Source organism: Papaver somniferum, chromosome 7 (assembly GCF_003573695.1).
Source record: "Papaver somniferum cultivar HN1 chromosome 7, ASM357369v1, whole genome shotgun sequence".
Classification (NCBI taxonomy): domain Eukaryota; kingdom Viridiplantae; phylum Streptophyta; class Magnoliopsida; order Ranunculales; family Papaveraceae; genus Papaver; species Papaver somniferum.
In genome coordinates, this window is record NC_039364.1 from 224,603,672 (window position 1) to 224,626,233 (window position 22,562).

Genomic DNA, 22,562 nt, shown 5'->3' on the forward strand with positions numbered 1-22,562 from the left:
TCAAATTGAAAGAAATTAACGAATGAAAGAATTCATTGAAACAATCAAGGCGAAACTACAAAAGTTCTGGAAATAAAATTTGAGCTGAAACAATTAGCACCAGGCCACTGGACTAGCTAACACAAAGCTACAGAAGGCATTTAGATGTATGCCTGTTGATCAATTCGTAATGGCGAAGAAGATTTGCTTTTGTCTCCCACAGCAACACATGTAACATACTCTCATGGTATCTCCATCTCTGTCAAAACTCACATTTTCATCGTGCACAACCTCCTGCACTCCTCTTGCATTTTTGTCAGACGGCACAGTTCCGTAAACTCCCTGCAACCAACAGCAACAAATTCAGCGACAGTTAATCTGAAGCTTAAATTGAAATGTTCCACGCATAAACACAAAGCGAACCTGATTGTTGATATCGATATTTGGTTTCTCATTTACGGAGATTTCCGGAGCTCCATTGTTTTGTTGACTGATGTTGTCCATCATCCACTTATGCTGCATCTGTTTCAAGGCATTTCTCACACTCATCCACCTCTTCTTCTGCCATTATTAACCAATTGAAATTTTAACGCCCAAATTCAAAACTAATAAACATCAAGTACAACAATCAAGCAGTAATTAACTTACAGCAGCTGCGCTGGGAGGAGTACTAGAACCACCTCCATTCCCCTTTGCTCCTGACGATGGTGATAATAACAGTGGGGAACCTTTTCTTTTAGACCCACCACCACATTGAATACAAAGAGTAAAGCTAGGACTACTTAATGGTGTTGATGAAGCAGACGAAATTAACCGTTGCCTAGATTTTGTGGGGGTTGAAAAAGGACTAGGCTTTCTTGGCGGTGCGGTGAGGTGAAACAAGAGGAGGGGATAAAAGTGATGGTGATGGAGATGGAGATGGTGGAACAAAGGAAGGAGATAATGGTGATGGTGGTGAAACAGAAGAAGGGCATCCTAATGATGGAGGAACAAAGGAAGGAGATGATGGTGAGACAGGGGAATTTGAGATTGATTGTAATGGTGAATCTTGTCTTTGAGACCCACCACCACCACCACCACCACCAAATTGACCACAAGCAAGGGAAAGAATGCATTTAGGAGTACCTGATGGTGTTGAAAAAGCAGAAGAGACGAATTCTTGCCAAGATTTTGTAGGGGGGATTGATAAAGAATCAAGCTTTACTGGTCGCCGATCAGAAAAAGAATTAAGCTTTCTTGGTGGTGGTGGTGGTGATGGGCGCCACCATAATAGTGATGGTGGTGAACTAGAAGAAGGGGGTAAAAGGGTTAATGTTGGTGACGGTGAAACAGGGGTAGAAGCAGAAGACATTGATTGTAATGGGTTATTAGGGTTTGAAAATGAAGGTGAGATTGATGTTTGGTTGAATCTTTGATGGAGGATTTTTAGGGCTTTGTGATGAAGAAGAAGGTGATGATGATGCTGATGATGATGAGCGTCTTCTCTTCATAATACCACATTTTGAACATTGATTTGTAAAAGTTACAGAACAGTCTCCACTATTGTTATTAAAACTAGATAAAAGATTAATCACTCGATGATCCATTTGATGTTGGAAAACGATTAATAAAAAAATATTTTTTTAAAATTTTAATAAAAAATTATAATTTATTGTTTTATTTTGTGAATGAAACTTTTTAGTCCCACATCGTGGAGTTTCTAATTTTTAGTAGTTTTAAGAAACTATATAAACCTTTTAGTCCCACATCGGGGAGTTTTTCTTCTTAAGTTGTATTTGTCAATTATATAAACAAATTCACTATTTTTGTAAAATCTATGGGAAAGAGGTTTATCTATATTTTAGAGGGACTCCTAAGGGAAAATATTATATAGCGTTTCTTAAGAGTTCGCGATTTTCCTTAACGGTTGCTAAGCTCAAGTTGAGCATCTACTACATATACTAGTAGTAGGTGTAGTAGGGTGTTGTATCTTGGAGATATCCGTCCTGTGAGGGCTATAGCATCACTCTTGAGTGTAGCCTGGCGCTAATGTTTTAAGGGCAACGTGTTGAACACGTGACTCACTCTGTTTTTCTAAAGTTTCGCCTTGTTGCTGTTGTGGAGATATGAGAAGCTCGTTCGTTTCGTCAATCGATCAATTCCATTATAAAGGAGCTAAGTATCAATAACTTTTGCTTATTTGATTTTTCTTTATTTGATTATTGCACCCAACATTTGATTCTCCGTCATCTTCTTGATCTTCTTCTTCTTTCTCTCTGAATTTCTTGAAGTTTTGTTTCTTTCTTTCTGTCTGTAAAGAAAATTTGTTCTGCTCTCTAGCCTTCTCATACTTATTTATAATGCCAAAGTTCTAGTCAACATATGCACTCCCTGCAGCTTGGACTTGTGCTTGTGCTTGCAGCTTGTTTGATACCAAAAAGCAGAAGTGTTTGTGCTTCTTCGGAATCAAAGTCAAAAGTAAAATGTTTTTGCTTCGCTTTCGAAAAGTCATTCTAAAATTGTGTACACAAACTAACTTCTGACATTTTGGCTTCCAGAAGTCAAAAATCAACTTATGGAGTGGTATCCACACAGGTTATTGTTGCGTGTTTGGATACAAATCTGCTTCTGACTTCTGTTTCTCCAGAAATCGAAGTCAGAAGCAAAACTATGTTGTTTCACAGAAAGTTAATTTTTTAACTTCTAGAAGTCGTTTTGAAATTTGACAGCCAAACTGACTTTTGACTTTTTAATTTCTAAAAGTCGAAAAGCTGTTTCTCATGTGATGTCCAAACATAGTTTTATCATCTTGCTATTTGAACAGCTCCTTCACACCGCCCTAACAGCCAGCTGCTGATATGGCTGTGTAGGTGGTATAAAAATATAACAACAAGTTTCGACTTTTTGAACTTAATCGTAAAGCTTGTTTATGGTAAGTTTTTTTTCCTTTTTTTTTTTTTTCCTATCATCTCTATTAATTCTTTATCAAAATTAAATCAAGGAAAAAGGTGTTCAATGAAAGCAAGTACAAGTACCAGTTTGAAGATTCCATGGTTAATCGCAAAAGTCTTCGATGTGCTTTCATGAATTAAATTTATTATGAAGATAGTAGTAAAAAGTTTATTATTAATGATGAAGTGAATGAATGTTGCTTATCGGACGTGCAGATAGGCAATCAAAAATCATATACCAGATAATTTCTAAATATAATTCTACTTCGGAGTTCCCCGGTAGTTTCCACTTTGTGTACCATATAAGACCTCGTTCTTAAATAAACATTAAGTGGTGGTGTGATGGTGCAAGGCAGTAGTGAACATAGTCATAGGTCATAAGTGCCTACATGAATGACCAAATTAGTAACATACCCATATCAGCATCTCTAGGATTTTTTTTAAGGAAAGATTAGGTGCACTATCTCTCATATTTTGGGTGTTTCCACTTCATTTACGTAGCAAAGTCCAAACTGTGTCAATTTGGTGTCAATTTAGTTCTATTTGAGCTCTGCATCGCATCACTTGAGCCTTATTCCAACCTGCTAGGTGCACTATCTCTCATACAAGTAAAATTTGGAAGGTTTCAATGGTGTTACTTTTGTTCGGTTGCAGTGAAAAGGAACTATACTGTGTACGTAAAAAAAAATTGAACTCCAAGTAGTGCACCCAAAGTGAAAGTCATCATCGCATTTTATACACTGTCCATTTCACTCATTCTTTAATGAGCATCCAATTCTAATATCTCCGATCCATCACTAGATTTTAATACTTCTCTTCAACAATATTCAAATTTTTAGTATCTCTTTCTCTGTAGGATTGAAGAAACATGAATAGAGAACCAACAAACAAATCAATGGACTTTTTTTTGTCATCTACAAGGAAGCCTACAAACTTACAACAGCGAACAAGAAAATCGTTCCACAAATCACCTTCCTACTTTTACTTGTTTGAAGTACGACTCTCCGAGTCTTCCCACATCATGAATGGTATAACTATAATCCAATGCCTCTATTTAATCTTGTTGTTCTTTTTCATTCTCTTGGCAATTGCTAGGGGTCGTAAGGCTCAACCTTTTCATTTGATTTGTGTTGTATGGCCTTTTTGTTTGTCTAGCATGTAGGTTGTTTTTAGATCGAAAGAAGAATCACTATTTAGGGTGTGAGGAAGAATACAGAGAAGAAAACGAGAGAACAGACTATCAAAGAAAAGAAAGAGAAAATCATAAAATTTATTTCACAGAATCCCATGAGAAGTAGCTTCTCTAGAAACAAGAAGCTATCTAAATAACTAAATACGACCTATTACACTGAACTCCTATTGCGTTTACATCGTTTACGAACACTGAATCAACATGAAGAAATGGTAATGAGATTAATTCGAGCAAATCCCTACCTCCCAATTAGTTAATCAGAGGAAACGAACGCCAAAACTCTTCTAGACAGAAGTGTAATAATAACACTCAACATGCCTTTCTCATTAAGATCAGTAGCCCAAATAGGCCTTCCGCAGTTACAATAGACGGTTACGAATTCAAAGAAAGTGCTTAATAGATATACGGTTATAGAATACAAACATAACTACTAGTATAGATAATAAAACTAGGTGCTCGCATGAGCACTATTTTTGACAACAATTAAAATCATAGTGGAGGAGGTTCGATATAATAGCATGGAACTTCCATGGAATGTCTTGGATATTCATATGAATTTCGTGGAGCTTCCTGAAGAATAACATGAGCAGAGTTAAACAGAGAAGAAACTTGGAGAGTTTGGCCATTGGAGGAGCAGAAGAAAGTTTCTGGTTTGTATTGGAGGAAGAACAAGAGAGAAAATGTTGTTGTGTAAGGTTTGTATTGGAGGAGAGAAAATGAATGTTGAACTATGTCAAGGGCATAAGTTGAGTACTACCAAACCTCATTTCGAAAGTGAAATCACAATTAATCATTTTGCTTCATCCCAATCATACCTATTGTACAGTTGATGATTGGTGGCTTGCCAGCTCTAAACATGATAACCGACAAATATTTTGTGTTGGTTGCTATCTTGTATTGTTCTTATAAATTTTAATTTTACTCCGAATGTGAGTTGCTCTATTTATATTCAGGCTTCTTTCCCTTTGCGCTTTCCGAGAATTTGATTGGCTAGCTACATTATATTTACACTTACATTCGGTTTTATCCGAGAGAATTAACTTTTATGTTATATTGGTGGCTGATAGATATCCTGCACATATTACTCTTTTGCGTGGAAATCATGAAAGCAGGCAATTAACTCAGGCATTCTAATTTTATTTTACTGCCCCTGATCGTTAGTGTCTGTTTGGATAAGTTGTTTGGATAGTACCTAGATCCGAAAAGCCAACCTGCTCCCCTTGGACTGACTGCCCATGTTTCAATTTCCTCGGGATCACTCCACATGAGATCACAAAAAGGACCATCATGAGGAATTTCACAATTTCGCTCAATGACCCTCATCTGACAACATAACAAGAACAAGCTAGATACAAGTGCAAGGGAAGATGAACAAAAATGAAAACAGCAAATACGAGACCATCATAAAGAGTTGATCTTGAAGGTCTTTTTTTGCATCTTTACAGCAAAAGACACCCTATCAGTCCTGATGACCGCCTTTTTCTTATGAAACATGTCATAAAAGGATGGTCCACAACTCTAAAAACCTAAACTAACATGTCAGTTGCTTCATTTATACAGCCATTCAACACACTGACCATGGCAAAGATGTTCCAACCAGTCAATGTTTCATCTAAATCAGATAGGCTTTTTGGCAATAGCTCAATAAAGCTTATGTCAGAAATTCAAATTATGGATCTGCTATAGCACACAGTTGGGCAAGGTACAAACCTGGTCAATTGTTCGAACATCAGGAGAAAGACCACCATGGACACAGAGAACCTAACGCACCAAAATATTCGAGTAGTGTCATAATGGCCATCTTTGAAAAACAGGAAGATCGTGAAATAGATATAAAATACATAAACAATGTGCTACTCACAGTTCAATCTATAATGGCTGAAAGTGTGAGATAGTCAAATACATCAGTGCAATATCTCCAGGCATTAGCATTACCATATATCCTTTGGCACTCGTCATAAAAACCGTAAACCTGGTGCAACAATTGATAGCGCATCAGGAAGTGACCTACTAAACACTTATACAGATTATCTTGGTGGATGGATCCAGCCAGTAACAAACTCAGATACTAATTGACATATTATTTCTATCCAATAGCCACGATATAACATCATAAACTAAAGAACTATGCCATTTCACATTCAATGGGAGCTTGCCATTCTTAGTTTCCAATAAATGATAACCAGTGACCACTCCCAATTCCTGGAACAAGGCTAGATCCTCAAGACGGACTTCCTCTCAACATATTTTTCACCTCAAATATGGTGAACATGTCCTATCCAAACAAAAATATTACCAACACTAACAATCAGGGGCAATAAAATAAAATTAGAATACCGGAGTTAATTGCCTGCTTTCATGATTTCCATGCAAAAGAGTAATATGTACAACGATTTGGACGAACTAAGCTAGAATCTCATACTTCTAAGCAGAATTTATGTACGCATACATATCCAATACCTTGCCTTTAGAAGCAAAACAATAGTGAAGACTTCAAGACTGTTTCTTATATCCACGATCCACAAAATCGCCCTGCGTCAAAAGAAGATAAAAAATGTCACCCACAAAATACTGAAATGTTGTACCAAAAACACACACGGTTACACCTGTCTTTTAGTACGAAACGTACAACCTAGAAAACCAGCTACTATGTAAGTAAATCTGCTGCAGAGGAATGTCGTTGTATTTGCATACGATGGTTGAAAAACAGAATATGAGATCACAACCTTATATGTTTAGATGTTAGTATATGTCAGATTACACTTCCTATGATCCTAAAATAGCTAAAACCATGATTCAAATTGCATGGGGGTTCAAACTAAGATTTTAACAAATTCAAGGTGCCTCACTGGGTTAGATGTTGTATCATGAGGCAACAATGTGTATCATCAACGAGCCATTCAAAAGAAATATTACCAATCCCCATGAATCAAATGAGAAGAAAAAAAACATCCATTCTGGGTCTGGGATTTAGCTATTCTACATCAACAATTTATCATTTTTATAATTATCTACATCAAGAATAAAAATTTACACCAACCAGAAACTAAATTAACAGATGAAACAAGAATCACAGTAAGAAAATAACCAAAGCCTAAACCTAATTTAATCTCTCAGTTCATATAAACGAAATTGAAAACTAAACAGAACCCAAAACTAAGCATAGAACAACAATAAATATTGTATTGAGAAATTGGCCTAAAAAAAGAGAAGCTTACATATTCACAAAGAAGTTTGAAGTTCGTTTTCCATTAAATGTTGACCTTCTTTAACCTTTGTAATCCAGAACACAAAAAACAGAAGAAGCAGCAAATACTGAATTACTTCTTTCTCATTAGGATTGGATTATAATGCATAATAAAACTAGGTGAATTACAGGCGCTATTCGCAGACAATCGCAACTAACTAAAACATGAATGTAAACAAGCTACTCAATCTGATTAAAAAAGCTACTCAATCTTCATTCTGATTAAAACCTCATATGAGGTGCTTCCACATAGCGTGGACCTTCTCTGGGACATTCAATTGAAAGTCTTGCACAATCAATCGATATTCTTGGACATTTTATTGAAAACCTAAGACCTTCTCCTTAAAGAATGGGCATTGTGCGTCTCCTCGTATTTTCTTCCATATCACTATTCCTTCTTCTTCTTCTCTTTCTACACTTTCTACAACAGCAACAAATGACTCCCCCCACAATAGCAGAAACGATGGAAGATCTAATTATACCAAGAATCAAGTAAATGACTTTTTCTCCAATTTTAAAAACTTGCTCTTTAGGAATACGTTTAGGAAACAAAGCCGTGTCTAAAAGAGGTGGAGTAGAAGTAACATTGCTAGGAGATTGAGCATCTCCATACCAAAAAACTAAAAGTAAAAGAGTTGAACAAAGAAGGACTTTAGTCATTGTTTTTGAAGAAGGACAGAGAGAAGGTTTCTGTGATATGATTGATGAAGTTATAACAATCTTGAATTACTTGAACTTGTATACTGAAGATTGATTGATGAAGTTATAACAATCTTGAATTACTTGAACTAGTATACTTAAGATTGATTACTGAATATTTGGGTAAATATAACTTTGGACCCATAAAAATAAGAACATATAGAGTTTCACTTGGAAAAGTAACAGTTAGTTTTAATACATTTGGGTTAAAAAACACATGTAAATAATATGATAAACAAATATTTATCTAAAAATGTTCATAGTATTCATAAAATTTCTACTTTATGTGTGTAAAATTTAAGGCATATTTGGTACAATTTTCAAAAAGAACTTTTAAAAATCATTTTATATTTTTTCTTTTTTGAACATATCGTTTTTTCTTGTTTTCATTTTCCATTAGATTTGAAAATGGTTTTTGGTATGAAATTTTAAAAACTGTGCTAGAAAATATATTTTCTAAGAATAAAACTTAGTTATAAATTATAACCAACAACAGTTCGTACTTGCTAACTCCATCAAATACTTCAAAACTGATAATAGATTCTGTATAATTAACGGATCTAATGCAAGATGATTTTTTTTATAACTATTAATTTTTAATATCCTTTCAGTCATTTTACCAAACAGTTCATGCACATTACAAATCTTCCATTTACTTGGTCAGAAAAGTGATTGTTATAATATTATGATCGTAATGTCTCTTAAGAATCCCATAAAAAAAATAAAAATCATAATCAATTTGACTTAATTCACAACAACAACTGAGCAATATGGTATATGAAACGATTCTAGGTTCCCTTATCAGTTTCATCCTCTTATATAACATGAAAACAAATGAACAACATCTTATTTTGGAAATTTAAGTGAATAGAAGATTGAATGTTTAAATAGAGAAATTAACCACGCAATAGAGTTTTGAAGAGATCATACCTCCAACTCTTTTACCATAGCTCATACCTTTCATTTGAAAGAAGAAATAAAAAAAAAGAAGAGAAAACGATAATATGTTGTTTTCATTTTTTACGTTTTTAAAACCTGAAAACAATAGAGAAAAAATTTCAGGAAACATGTTTAGCAAACGTGTTTCATTATGTTTTCCGTTTTAAAAACATAAAACGGGTTTTAAAAGCCATATCAAACATAGCTTAGGTTTTGTATGTCACAGTTCTTATAAATCATGTTAGCCATAAATGTTGACTAACAGACAAACTTCAACTTTTTGGTTCTCAGTTTGATAAATGTTCGAAAAATTTATATCAACTTTATTAAACAAACTTGTACCACTATACGTCATGAACAGTCTAAAGGGAACCAAAAGAAGTTAAGCCATGTCATTAGAAAATAACACCAAACTAAGTCATAAAGCAATTACAAAACACTATGAGAACAAAAGATAGTAATTGGGAGGTTGTCTTCTGACATCAGTAAAACACACTTATAAATCCATTTCTTCGTAAATTTAAAATATAAATGTAATTATTGTTAGCAATACAAAATATTTTACATCAAACATAATTGACTTATCAAAAGAGTACGACTTCTATTTCGTCTGAACATAGCTAACGATGCTTGATTAAAATGAAGTTGATTTGTGATGCGTAGTTCACTACCTCACTACCCAAAAGGTTAAATCAAGTTGACAGAACTTAAAACTGTTCGCTGAAAGTACAAACACTTGCATGAAACCAATAGTCTTAGTTATACATTAATATTTATAACTTAGAAGCAAACTACACAAATCAAGGAATAAAGGGTACCCTGGTTTACCACCCCACATTGAGACAATACTGGGTTGCATGAATTTTTTTTCTAAAGAATGCCCAATCACCCTGAGTGATTAAGATGTCCATGTCTCCAACACCATAGTATGGTTGTCATCAATAGTCCAGACCAATACTGGTTCAAGGAAATCATTGGAACAATTTACAGGCATCATGTTTCCATGATACATTAATTAGCAAAATATAAAAATTCTAACAAATCCAATCTAAGGATTGTATTTTAAAATTCAAACAAACATAATCATTACGGTGATGCAAGGACCATCATTGTATAGCTTTTACATGTCAGAAAGTTATCTTGAAAATGTACTGGAAGTTAAGTTCTATTAATGTGAGATTATGGTCTGAAAGAAGTTGTTTACACGATATTTATCTCAGAAAATATCTTTATCATAAACCAAGCACAATTTCTAACATTTATCTCCATAAAAAGTGTCTATCATGATCATGATGTTTGGTTATGTTTTTAAATTATATGTTTGAAAAGAGAACTACGAAAATTACCTTTATAATGGAACTTATTAATCAAATCAATCACCTTATTCGTTTCCCTACTGCTATAAAATCAGTGATACCCGCAACTAACTTCAACTAAAGCCCCTAAAATTCAATTAACAGTGAAGTTGTACCTTAACCTCTACTTCGATCTCCTCACTTTTAGTTAGTGAAAGTGCTTTGACGCTTCTACAGGTATCAAAAGTTAGGGTTTCTTTTGGCGGAGAAAGAATAATGGTCAAAGGAGAAAGAATAAAAGATGAGTGAGAGAGAAGGCAGAGGTTTGAGAGAAAGATTTAATAATTATACAATATCAATGTCATGTTTGTATTCAATAAATATTACAGATGATCATGCTTCAAAAAGTAAATAGTTTACTGAATATCAATTTAGGAAGAGAATTAGCTTTCAGCATTTGGATACAGGAGGTCAGGATGGATAGTTGAACAATCCGGACCGAGAGTCCGAGACAATAGTATAACGGTCTAGCGGTCCTTCGCCTGAGCATAAGTAGATATGGTTGGGTTGAGTTATCTGGGTTGAGGCATAATCCTGACCATCCTCCTTGAAAACCCAATTCGGCCAATCCCGACCATCCTTGTTCGTTGGACACACAGACACCACTTCTTCTTATAATGTAGTCAATTTAGGAAGAGAATTATTTTTCAACATTTGGATACATGAGGTCAGAATGGATAGTTGAATAATGCGGATCGAGAGTCCGAGACAATAGTATAACGGTCTAGCCGTCCTTCTCCTGAGAATAAGTAGACATATATATATATATATAGTTGGGTTGAGTTGAGTTATCTGCGCTGAGGCATAATCCTGACCGTCATCCTTGAAAAACAAATTTGGCCAATCTTGACCGTCCTTGTTCCCTGGACACATAAACACCACTTCTTTCTATAATGGCTTCCAGAATAAAATGCTTATAAATAAATACCATGCAAATCGTGTGGATGCTTGTAGATGCATTATTTCTGTTGCCTATTTGGTTTATGCGGGTGGGGGGTCTTTGAACCCCTCTTGTAATTCTTGTAATTAAGTTTTTTTGCTTTAATAAATATTTGGACTTAGCGGGAAAAAAAAGGTTGATGTTGCAGATGAGATTACAGATTAAAGTGAAAGGAAAGGTGCAGTGATGAGAATGGGTGGTGGTGGTATTGGTAGTGCCTTTCACCGAGTTTAGAAGAGCGAAGAATGGACCAAAGTGCGATCCGAGTTTAGATTTAGAAGAGGAATATCTAAACGGCCCTAGTCGACCCCAAGCATCACTCTCCAGTAATTTCTTTCACCCAAAACCCACATCTTAACATTTACTGAAATTTCTTAGCGGTCCAAACCAAAAACTCCATCCGGGTGACATAGACCGCTGGATGGACCTTTCAGATCAATTCTGACCGTGCTATGGCTTTTTGATCTCAAAGTCAAATGCCACCTTTTTTTATAACAGTGAATCAAGTCACCATATTAACGCCAAAAGTTTGTCCTTTTACGATTTTATTCTCTTTTCATTAACACACATAGCAGTAGAGAAATCTGAAGGATTATAAACAACAACTCAATGAAATCTTTAGATTCTCATTTCAATTTGCTTCTCTTTTTCTTCTCTATCCGTTTCTATGTAATCCATGTACTTAAATCCACAATTAGTCCTCCATTGAAAATCTTAGATGTTAATGTCAATTTTAGATTTAAATCAATAAGGTTTTAAATTTTGTGTCGCAACAGAGAACGAATTTTTGATACTCTAAACAAAACTGATTTTTAAAACCATAACCCATGAATCAAAAAAATACCGAATCAAACTATTGATCTTGGACATTATCTTTACGAAGATAATGAAAGTTACATTACGATGATACAAGATTTTATTTTTTGAGAAAAAAGCTACATAAAAAAAATGTACACCTTCGAAAAATATATACCGTCAGGTTTAATACCATAGATTTTTGTTGGTTAGAACAAAAGATAGGAACAAAAATAACAGTGGAGAGCAAAAGAATGCTAGAATAGAAAGATGAGACGAAAACTTTGGGCAAAACACCAGCTAACTAGTTTAAAAAGGTTAAAAGTCTAAAAAGTAGTTCATTATCATGCCACTTGGGCAGCTTGCTGGGCGGGTTACTATTTCAGCTGTCTAAAAATCACTTTCGTAGTTTTAATTCGTTTACTAGGTATCACCTTTTATTATTATGGGTATTTTTTTTCGGTTTAACACAAAGAAGACATGTGAAGTCAGAACTTGGTGCCATTAATTTCTTATTACTCCTTAGAATTTCAAACCAAAGGCTCTTTATATAGTAAAAAAAAAAAAGAAAACAAAAAAAAATCTGATAAGAAGTAATAAGACCTGCCCAATACATGAATTCAAAATATTCATGATTGCTAATAAAGTAGAAAATGTACATAATAAATTTGCAAAGAAAACCAAAAAAATATATTTGAAGAGAGCATTACAAAAAGCGGCAGTTATAATCACCGGTTTAGTTGCTACTACTGTAAGCGCCAAATATCAGACTTGAATATGTGATTCTTAACTTAAACAATGATAAACTATTGAATTCCAGGGGCCTAACTAACCTCGAGAACAGTTTTGGAAGGTTAGGGTTGTCCATAAATTGTAGGATCTTAAACTTCCCATACTATGTGGGTCTGATCTCAACAAGCCCCCTCGTACGCAGCAACGTTGGGTCTAACACGTGTAGACAATCTGGTCAAGTAGATCCAAAATGGATATAAAGTTATTAATCTTTTTTTGGAGTAACAGGTCCACTATTAACTCTAACAATAGCTCTTGAAAATAAGAGAGTACCTAGTGCACCACCAACTTTTCGTTCGACAACCTGTATGGATTAAACCTAATACAATCATAAGTAGGTGAAAGCAGAAACCCTTGATGAAAATTATAGATAGAGTTTTTCTCTTTTTCTTCCACAATCAATATGTATAGATCAGAGGTCCATGTACCGGATTGTGTTGAAGAGTTCTTGGACGATCTCAAAAATGAATATCCAAGATCAATCTAGTTGCATCTGAACTCTAATAAGTATGAAACTTGTAATTTATTTTCATGACGAGAATTCAACAAAAATACATGTTTTTTTTTAATCTCAGACAATAAGGACTTAAACTATATAAATTAATTGCGTACAACTTGTGTTATTCGTATTATAATGATAAACAATTAATACAAGACGGAAAAAGAAAAACATAAGATACTAGAATTTTGTTAATGAAGAATGCACTGGCAGAAAAACCATGGGACCTCGTACACCTTCGAACACCACAGTGTATTAATCCGCTACAGACACTAGCCTACTATCAGACTTCATACTGAAATGTAGTTGAAAATGAATTAACCCTCCAAGCAATTTAGTTGCAGTCGTGTTCCTTACGTCTATTGCACCTCGTAAGATTCTACACACTTGATTTCCTTAGCTGAAGTCCTTCACAACATAAGAGTTACTTCAACGTTAAAGAAGACTTTTAGTACCTATTTTCTTATATAAGATAAGCCTCTTTGATTTTCCTTTTGCTATGTTTCAATCCATATTTGGAAATCTGTTTGCAATAAACAAAGTCCAACGAACATCACGGATCCATAACACTTACACTATGTTAGCAGAGAAGCCTAGATCATTAACCACCTCTCGATAAAAATCCAAGAAAATTATGGAAGATTTTAGATATCTATCTTGAGGAATCACAAAATCTGAGACGAAGAGAACTTTATAGTTTCTATCTATATTGTTTATAATCTAAAGTTCGTGAACTTCAATAACCAGTAGAACAAGATCCGGATACAAGAAGTATCAAGTAAAAAGATAGTCTGACCGGGCTTCACGAAACCGTAAGTGAAATTTTCAAATTCTTAACCTAGAATCAATTTAGTGAAGAACCTATGTTATAAAGGACGATTCTAGCTTTGCAACTAGAATACCAGAGTGTCAGAGATTAAGAAATTATATTGTAAGAGCCTCTATTTATAGATTTTTAAGGTTACAAATAGCTTTGACTTCAAGCTTAAAGAATTTATAGGTTTATATGAAATTCTTATTAGGAATTCATGTAAGCATGTGAAAAGTCCACCTTCAAATTTCGCAGAAGAGTATGCATTATGGTCTGGTTTTGGAACCGTGCATAATGATAGTCCATAGTGGTAAGTATTCCTTCAAACTTGCAAGCATTAACGATGTTCAATAACACTCAATATTAAACAATAATCCAGAAGCCCGAAGATGTTTTTTGAATGAATTTGTCTTAGAAGTGTCTATGAGAGTTTTAGAAAAAGTGAACATAGATATATAAAATATGCTAGAACACTGCTCGGTCAAACTCGCAAGCGTTGCTATCTCAGGCTTGGTTGTCAAGTTTAGTTGCAAAAACTATAAGTCTTGATTTCTATTCAACTTATAGCTAAGTCTCGGATTTGGATAGAAAGTGTAGTTGAGCTTTAGACTTCACGACGTTTATCGATTTAAGACGAAGAACTACTAAGAGGAGCTTGTGGAACTTCATGAACAAAAGGTATGTGGAGACTTGAACTCATCTATCACTCAAAAGTCTATTTCTACTCTATCTCCTATTTCAGACAAAAGTCGCATAGCTATATAGACTTCGACCATACACATTTGATATTTCGAGATGAGTTTAATTCGCTTACATATTTTTCGAAATATGTGTTGGTAAGCTTTCGCTTTAACAAAGTTCATCTTATATTCTTGAGGAAATTCAAAAGATGATCATGTAAAAATCGCATAGTAACATCTTATATAATTTAAGTGAGACAGTCTTTTGATGTAGACCCGGAATGTTTCGTATTGATCTATCGATCACTTGAAAATTGCTTTGAAGCTAATAGTTTGTGTGAGACAGCTATTCCCATCTTCTAAGAATGTTTCAATGATTTAAATGGGAGTTTAGAACAATTAAACATTAATTGGATATAACACAATATGCGTACTTGTATGATAACTGTTGCAAGTTATTCCAAGTCCGGGAACCATAGTATGCATACCCGTATGTGTATTGGTTGGTTAGTTGAAGTCCGGGAACTTAGTATGCATACCCGTATGCATACCGGCGTAAGTTCAAGTCCGGGAATTCAACTGAGTTTGGTGGTGTATGACAGTATGTTTACCCGTTCGCATACTGGCAAACCCAGACCAAGTCCGACCACTAAGGTATGCGCACCCATTTGCATACTTGAGTAGGTTATGTTCTAATATCAGTTTGTTCATGAACTAATACATTTATATAATAAGGAATGAAATATTTTGCAAACCGTGACTATAATGTTCATGAATTAATTTGAGTGAATCAAAATAGATTTTGCTTCAATTGTGTCTTGTATACTTCTATGAGAATATAAACAATTGAACAACTCTAGAACTAGTTTCATTTGAGTCATTTGAACTAGTTGTGTTAAGATGAACAAGTTTTATATGAAAGTGTTCATATGGATAACTTCGGTTAACTATTATTGAGCCAACAAGGTGTACACGTTTAGGTACGGTTACCCATATCTAAATGAAGTTACTTTTCGTTTGTGTATAACAATCTAAGTTCAATCTAACGGTTAAAAGATATTAGCTTGAGTCTAATCAGGTTTTCATCTAACAAGGAATATTGAATGCTTAGTTACCAAGGTAACATTGATTGCACACCCTGATTTGAAGACTATATAAGGGAGAACTATAGAAATTGGGAAACCTAATCCCCACACCTCTTGTGTGATATTAGTTGCGACTAAAGTCGATTCTCCTTTAACCTAGGTTTTTCCTAAAACCATTATAGGTTAACGACTTAAAGACTTCATTGGGATTGTGAAGCCAGACCCAACTATTTTATCTGTAGTTGTGTGTTCTGATCTTGCTGTATTATATCGTATTGAGTATATTTTCTCGAGATTTAATCTCCGATAGGCAAGATAAAAAGTAATCACAAACATCTTCGTCTCATCGTTTGTGATTCCACAATATCTTGTTCGCTACCATACGATTAAGATTGTTGTGAGGTGATTGATATTACTAGGTTGTTCTTCGGGAATATAAGTCTGGTGTATCAATTGGTTCATGTTCACCTTGATTTATCAAAAGACGCAACAAAACTCATATGTATGTCTGTGGGAGACAAATTTATCTATTCAATAGACTTTTATGTGTGAGACAGATTGGTTTATCAAGTCTTCGACTTTGGGTCGTAGCAACTTTTAGTTGTGGGTGAGATCAGCTAAGGAAATCAAGCGCGTAGAGTCCTGCTGGGATTCAGAGGCGTAAGGAACGCGACTGTACCTTAATCTGTGTGAGATTGGTTAGGGCTCAACTACATTCCAATATGAAGTTAACTTATAGTAGACTAGTGTCTGTAGCGGCTTATTACAGTGTTGTGTTCAAATCTGGGCTAGGTCCCGGGGTTTTTATGCATTTGCGGTTTCCTCTTTAACAAAACTTCTGGTGTTTGTGTTATTTCTTTTCCATATTATATTTTTTTATATAATTAAAATATCACAGGTTGTGCGTAGTTCAATCAATTAGATAATCCAACCTTTGGTTGTTGATATATATTGATTGGCACTTGGGTCTTTGGTACTGTTTGGTAGGTCGAGAAAGATTGCCTACAATTTAACCGCAAGTGCACGGTGTCGAGATGTAGGATAGTGCAAATACGGGTCGATCCACAGGGACAAGGTGAGTGTGTAATTGAATTTGTTGATCTTACTAAAACTAATTTCAGAACAATGAGTAACCAAAGGGGGATTTTGCGTCGATACGACAAAGATGTTGGCAGAGATACAATAGTAAAATGAAGATGCAATAACAAAGATGCTAACACTAAGAATGAAGGCATTAGGATTGTCAAATCCACCACTAACTCCTACTATGTATTCATTAATTATACTACTCTTGTCCTTATAACAAATAAGGGAGATGTGTCAATTCTACCACTTACCTAAGGTGTTTCACCAATGGATATATCAATCACAACTAAATTATCAACCCGGAGCACTAATTGTCCAATTAGGCACAACTAGTCAAGGGATTAACAACAGTCTCTAAGGCATGAGCTGCAGCACAATCAACACAGTTTTATCCTAACTACAATGGATGCCTGACATACACTGTGAGAGCAAAGCATTGAAGCACTGAGATTGAATTTATCCTAGAACAATATAAACATTCAAGAGTAACATAAATATCATGAATAACATAGCTGAGAATCAGGGTTCATCTAAACCCTAGCAAAACAGGTTAGAACATAATTGACAGTGCAAAACAATTGAAAATAACACAAAACAGTTGAACTAAAAACAGGACAGTTGAGGAACTGGCTAGTCCAGTCCTCTTGGGTGAAGCTCTGGCTAGCCCAGGCATATCTTTAACACAACACACAAGCCTTCTATTTATACCCAAAATTAGGGTTTACAATTTTCCCCCAAATTCCCAAATCAACAGTTAGGGTTAGGGTTACAACAAAATTCGAGAAATTGATGGGACAATTGCTTACACATACTATTGTTGCTTCTCATCTTCCTCTCCATGCTCTAGCTTCATAGCCATCATCCTATTTCACCACTTTCACACGCCAACAGTGAGAAGAGGGGTGTGAAATCGATGAAATCGATTGATAGTTAGTAGGGAAGGTTGGTGGTGATGATGGGTTTCTGTAGTTGGTGAAGTAGAGTGGGTATGGCAGAGGAGAAGGCGGCTAGGGATGGTGGCGATGGCAGAGTTTTCTCTGCAGACGGTGAGGGAGAAGATGGGATCGATGGAATTTGGGGTAGGGGCTGTTTGGTTCTGTTTTGGGTATATGGTTAGGTACTATAGTGTTGGGCGGAGCATCAGGGTTTGATGAACAGCGAGGATGAGCGTTGGATTGTCACTTCTGAAATGAATCTAACGGCAAGATGGAAGCAGGCGTGGAGCGACCGTTGGATGTGTGATACATCAAAACTGACGGCTTAGATTGGAGTTAGGTACTATGATGTTTGACAGGAGCTTCAGAGTTTGATGCACGATGATGAGGCGACCGTTGGATGATGTGATGAATCAAATCTGACGGCTCTCATGGAAATGGGTATGGATATTGGAAATGGATTTGGGTAAGGGTTTTGGGCCTTGGGTATGCCAAGCCCATATCTTCTTTAAGAACAATTCTTCCTCTTCAAGCCCACTTCTAGTTGATCCGGCTCTTGCAAACATCATTCTTCGCTTCCTTTCTGCGGGAGTCTTTACCGTCCCTTTGCTCTTTTCGCTCAACAATTCTTTCAGGCTTTATTTAGTACCTAAAAATACAAAATTAATTAAGAAAAATATTTATTCTTGAAAACAACGAAAATACAGAATATGGGATAAAATGGAGCGTTAGTGCACAAATGATGAGTTAAATGCCAATAAAAAGATGCAAATATATACAATATTTGGCACTCATCAAATACCCCCAAACCTGAATTTTAATTGTCCTCAAGTAAAACAAAACTAAGGAAATCCTACCTATACCACTGTCGCTGGTCTCTCGATTGTATTTAACGAATGCAATAAGCCTTTTGAACCACTAAGTGTCCCTAGTGGACGAGTGAAGTCTCTTGAAGGTTTAATTAGAACGTACCTACAAAGTTCTAGGACAAAATATAAGCTCAGATTCCATGAAATGTGACATGTGCAAGACAGTATAAGCTCACAGCAAAATGGAGATGTCAATCTAGCTATCAAAGGCACAATCCTAGCACTAATAACAAATAAAGACATGTGATAAGAGTGTAAAATGTATCTACACATGTGTAAAGAAAGATCGGACGTTATGACTACTAATCACCAAGAGATATTTTCTCAGGCTAAGAACCGAGGTCGAAATCTAGCTAGCTATCTGGATTTTACGAGAATTGTGAATGAGTTGGAGGTATTTCACAATTACTCGCGTTGTACATCAATGGCATACACCCTTCCTTGCTTATAACAATAAAAACACAAAAGATGACTCTTTACATGACTCTTATTTACATTGACTACTCTCTTTTATTTTTGGAACAAGAGATGATGGAATTGATAAATACTTGATTTTTTATTTTTATTTTTGATATTTTTCTGAATATATACATCATTTTTTGTCTTTTTTTTTTTCTTTTTTATTTTTTTTTTTAACATGGTAACACTTTTGATACATATACAAAAGGAAACACAAAATTACATGACACTTTGTAAGAGGTATCCCTTTTTGATGCACCCAGTTAAATTCGATGGTTGTCTTTCTTAATGTAACCTCCACCTTCTATCCCAACCAACCAAAGAACAAGCTAGTCAAGTTTCGTTCAGTATTCTAAAGTGATTGGCAATCGTGACTTCCGATAGAACACCTCAAGGATGAGGCTATACATGTATTGGTAGATCGTGCGCGTGCAAGTTTCTTATCACTATGTGAATTGTGCTAGAATCAGGGTGCCTAAATATCTAGACTAAGAATCCTTATGTTTACATACATGCACAAGAGTCAACATTTCAAGGTAAATGAGCTCCATTTTTATGTTTTTTTCAATTTTTTAATTTTTTATTTTGATTTTTTCTTCTTTTTTTTTTCCCAAAAAGAAAGAGTTCTGTTTTCAATTATAGCATGTTATCAAAGTATCTACTTTTCACCCCTAAACCTAAACTAAACATTGTCCTCAATGTTTCAAAAGATGGATAAAATTATACGACAACATACGAATAGGACCATGCTGAGAAGAGAAAAAGGAAAGAGAATACCCGATTTGACGAAAGAAAGAACCGAACTCCATTATTCATGGCTAGAATCCAACATTTTTCAGCTGATATCACATTGGATTAGCACAATATATACAAAAGAAACAAAAGATTCAACTAACACATTATCTACTGGATTATATACAATAAAATTCCCCATACACCAACAATCTAAAGAGTTGAGGGTCAACCCAAAAGACGAAGTGTAGAGGTTTCAACAGCTTCACACAATAATAATATGACAAAAATGCAAGTGAGGCTGTGAAACAAAATGAGCTACCCTCAAACCTGAATTTTTCAACAGATATAATTTTGGGTACAAAATCTCGCAGTTTTAGGGGTTCATCATGCACAAGGTCTAACTCGCAATGAACTTTGCTAGGGACGGGCAAACATGCTAATTCCAACTGTGGCTCCTCAAAGATATTATACTCAGATGCAAAATAGTCCAAAAGGACTTGGGAAGCACACAGTTCCAAACCTAGGTTGGGAATTCTCCGAAAAATTGGTTTTACAATATTGTTACAAACCAAATCTAGGTTGGGTGGAAGGCCATCAGACTGTGACTTATGCAGGGAGATAGGCACATCATTATTAATCAAATCAATATCTCCTAAATCATCTACACGTGGCACAACATGCTCACAATCATCAAACAATTTAGCGAGTTCACAATTAGAATCATCAACATCATCAACAGATTTGTTCTCATGCATCGGCAAATCAGGGGAAACATCACATGGAATACTAGAAGAAACATCATTCATGAAGGTCGAGGCAGAGAAGCCTAATGTATTTGAACCCAAAGGTTCCATAACATTTTCAGTATATACATGTTCTTCTAACATAACATACTCATCATCATCATCATCATCAAAACAAGAATGCCATTCCCTATTCGAAACTACAGTGTCTTTAGTCCACTCATTTACCTCTAGATTAGGTTCATGTTCAATATTACTAGCATGAGTAGGATTATAAATACTATTTTCAAAATTAATTTCATTAGGGATAACAGACATCTCATGGTGAAATTCCTCCTCTCCGACATTTTGTAAATGAATCAGGTTACTCCTTAATGTCATATTAAGTTGCTCAATGGAAGGAGAGGCTTCACTAGTGGGTACCCTAACTTCATATGGATAGTCAAAACATGATTGCTCATGAGGTTCACTATAGAAGGGGATTTCAGAGATTTTGCTAGATGGATGATCATTCAATGCTTGCATTTCTAATCTAGCAGTATTTTGTTTAATGAGATTGATAGTTTCCGTCAGATATTGCAAACAAGGGCTCATGTGAGTTTGTAATTGTTCATCTTCCCATTGTGTTGATTGGTGCATGGTTGCATGGTCGTTAGGGTTTATAAAAGACTGATCGCAACCTTCGAAAGGTTGATTATGGTCCCAATAACTACCAGCATTATAATCTGTGGGCATTTCATACCTAGGGTTTTCTCTAGATTTCCTAAAATCATGCAAAATATAACAATTCTTAACAGGGTGGTCTAAACTACCACATGCGAGACAAGCATAGATTTCAGGTTTCCTATGAAAATTAGATGTGGCGGATTCCTCATGTGATTGCATTTCTAAAGCTGTGATTCTAGCTTCTAATTGATCCAAAAGTGATGATTGTGTGAGTGAGGCATTATAAAAATGTTCATTTTCACGTTGTGGTGGATGATACATGTGTGAATAGTCATTAGGGTTCATGCATTGAGGCTCAGGACTTTGAAAATGTCCATAATAATTCCTATAACTATTGACGTCATGGTCTATGGGACGCTCGTAACGTGCAGTATGCCCATAAGCAAGTTCCCTAAGGGATTTGTTTGAATCCCCAGTTGCAGACCAAAATCCTGACATGATTAAGCCCAAAAGCTAAGTAACTATGTTACAAAGCCCAAAATTTGGTTTTTGGGAGAAATTTGGTTTTGGTGGGAGACATTTGGTTTTTAATGGGAGAAAGAAATTTTTGGTTTTTAGGGGAAAAAGGAAAATTTTGGTTTATTGGGAAAAAGAAATTTGGTTTTTGATGGGCTTGAGGAACTTTGGTTTTTAAAATTGGGAGCAAGCCCACATTGGTGGGAGAATTGTGCAGCCCAAAAGGAAGTTTTGAACAGGCCCAACTATTGGGTTGGAAGTTGGTTTGAAATATTTTTAACTTTTGAAGCTTGAGCCAAGCCAAGCAGTTTGATTTTGTTATGAAGCCCAGCTGTTGGGTTTTGAAAATTTGAAATTTTTTAAAGATTGTCAAAGTTATAAGCCCAAAAAGAAATGTTTAAAAACAAACAAGCCCACAAGTAATTGAGATTACAAGCCCTCAAGAAATTAAATTACAAACCCAACAGAAAATGGAAGCCCACAAGTTGGGTTCTCTTAATGGTTTTAGGCTTACCTATTTTTTTTTAAGGAAGCCCAGTTGGGCTTTGGTCCCTTTGTGTTTGTTGCAAAATCCCAGTTGGGCTTTGGATCTTCCTAAGCTTTTGTTGAA

At 35.2% G+C, this 22,562-nt stretch overlaps 2 long non-coding RNA genes across 2 annotated transcripts; both read right to left on the reverse strand.

Moving 5' to 3' along the window:
• Positions 1–177: 177 nt before the first annotated feature.
• On the reverse strand, positions 178–1,222 carry LOC113293413. Its single transcript, XR_003332296.1, has 3 exons — positions 628–1,222; positions 403–540; positions 178–321 (listed from the first exon to the last, which is right to left on the reverse strand). It is a non-coding gene; the product is annotated as an uncharacterized LOC113293413 (long non-coding RNA).
• Positions 1,223–5,185: 3,963 nt separating this feature from the next.
• On the reverse strand, positions 5,186–6,626 carry LOC113293414. Its single transcript, XR_003332297.1, has 4 exons — positions 6,562–6,626; positions 5,963–6,073; positions 5,812–5,862; positions 5,186–5,424 (listed from the first exon to the last, which is right to left on the reverse strand). It is a non-coding gene; the product is annotated as an uncharacterized LOC113293414 (long non-coding RNA).
• Between the last annotated feature and the right edge of the window lie 15,936 nt (positions 6,627–22,562).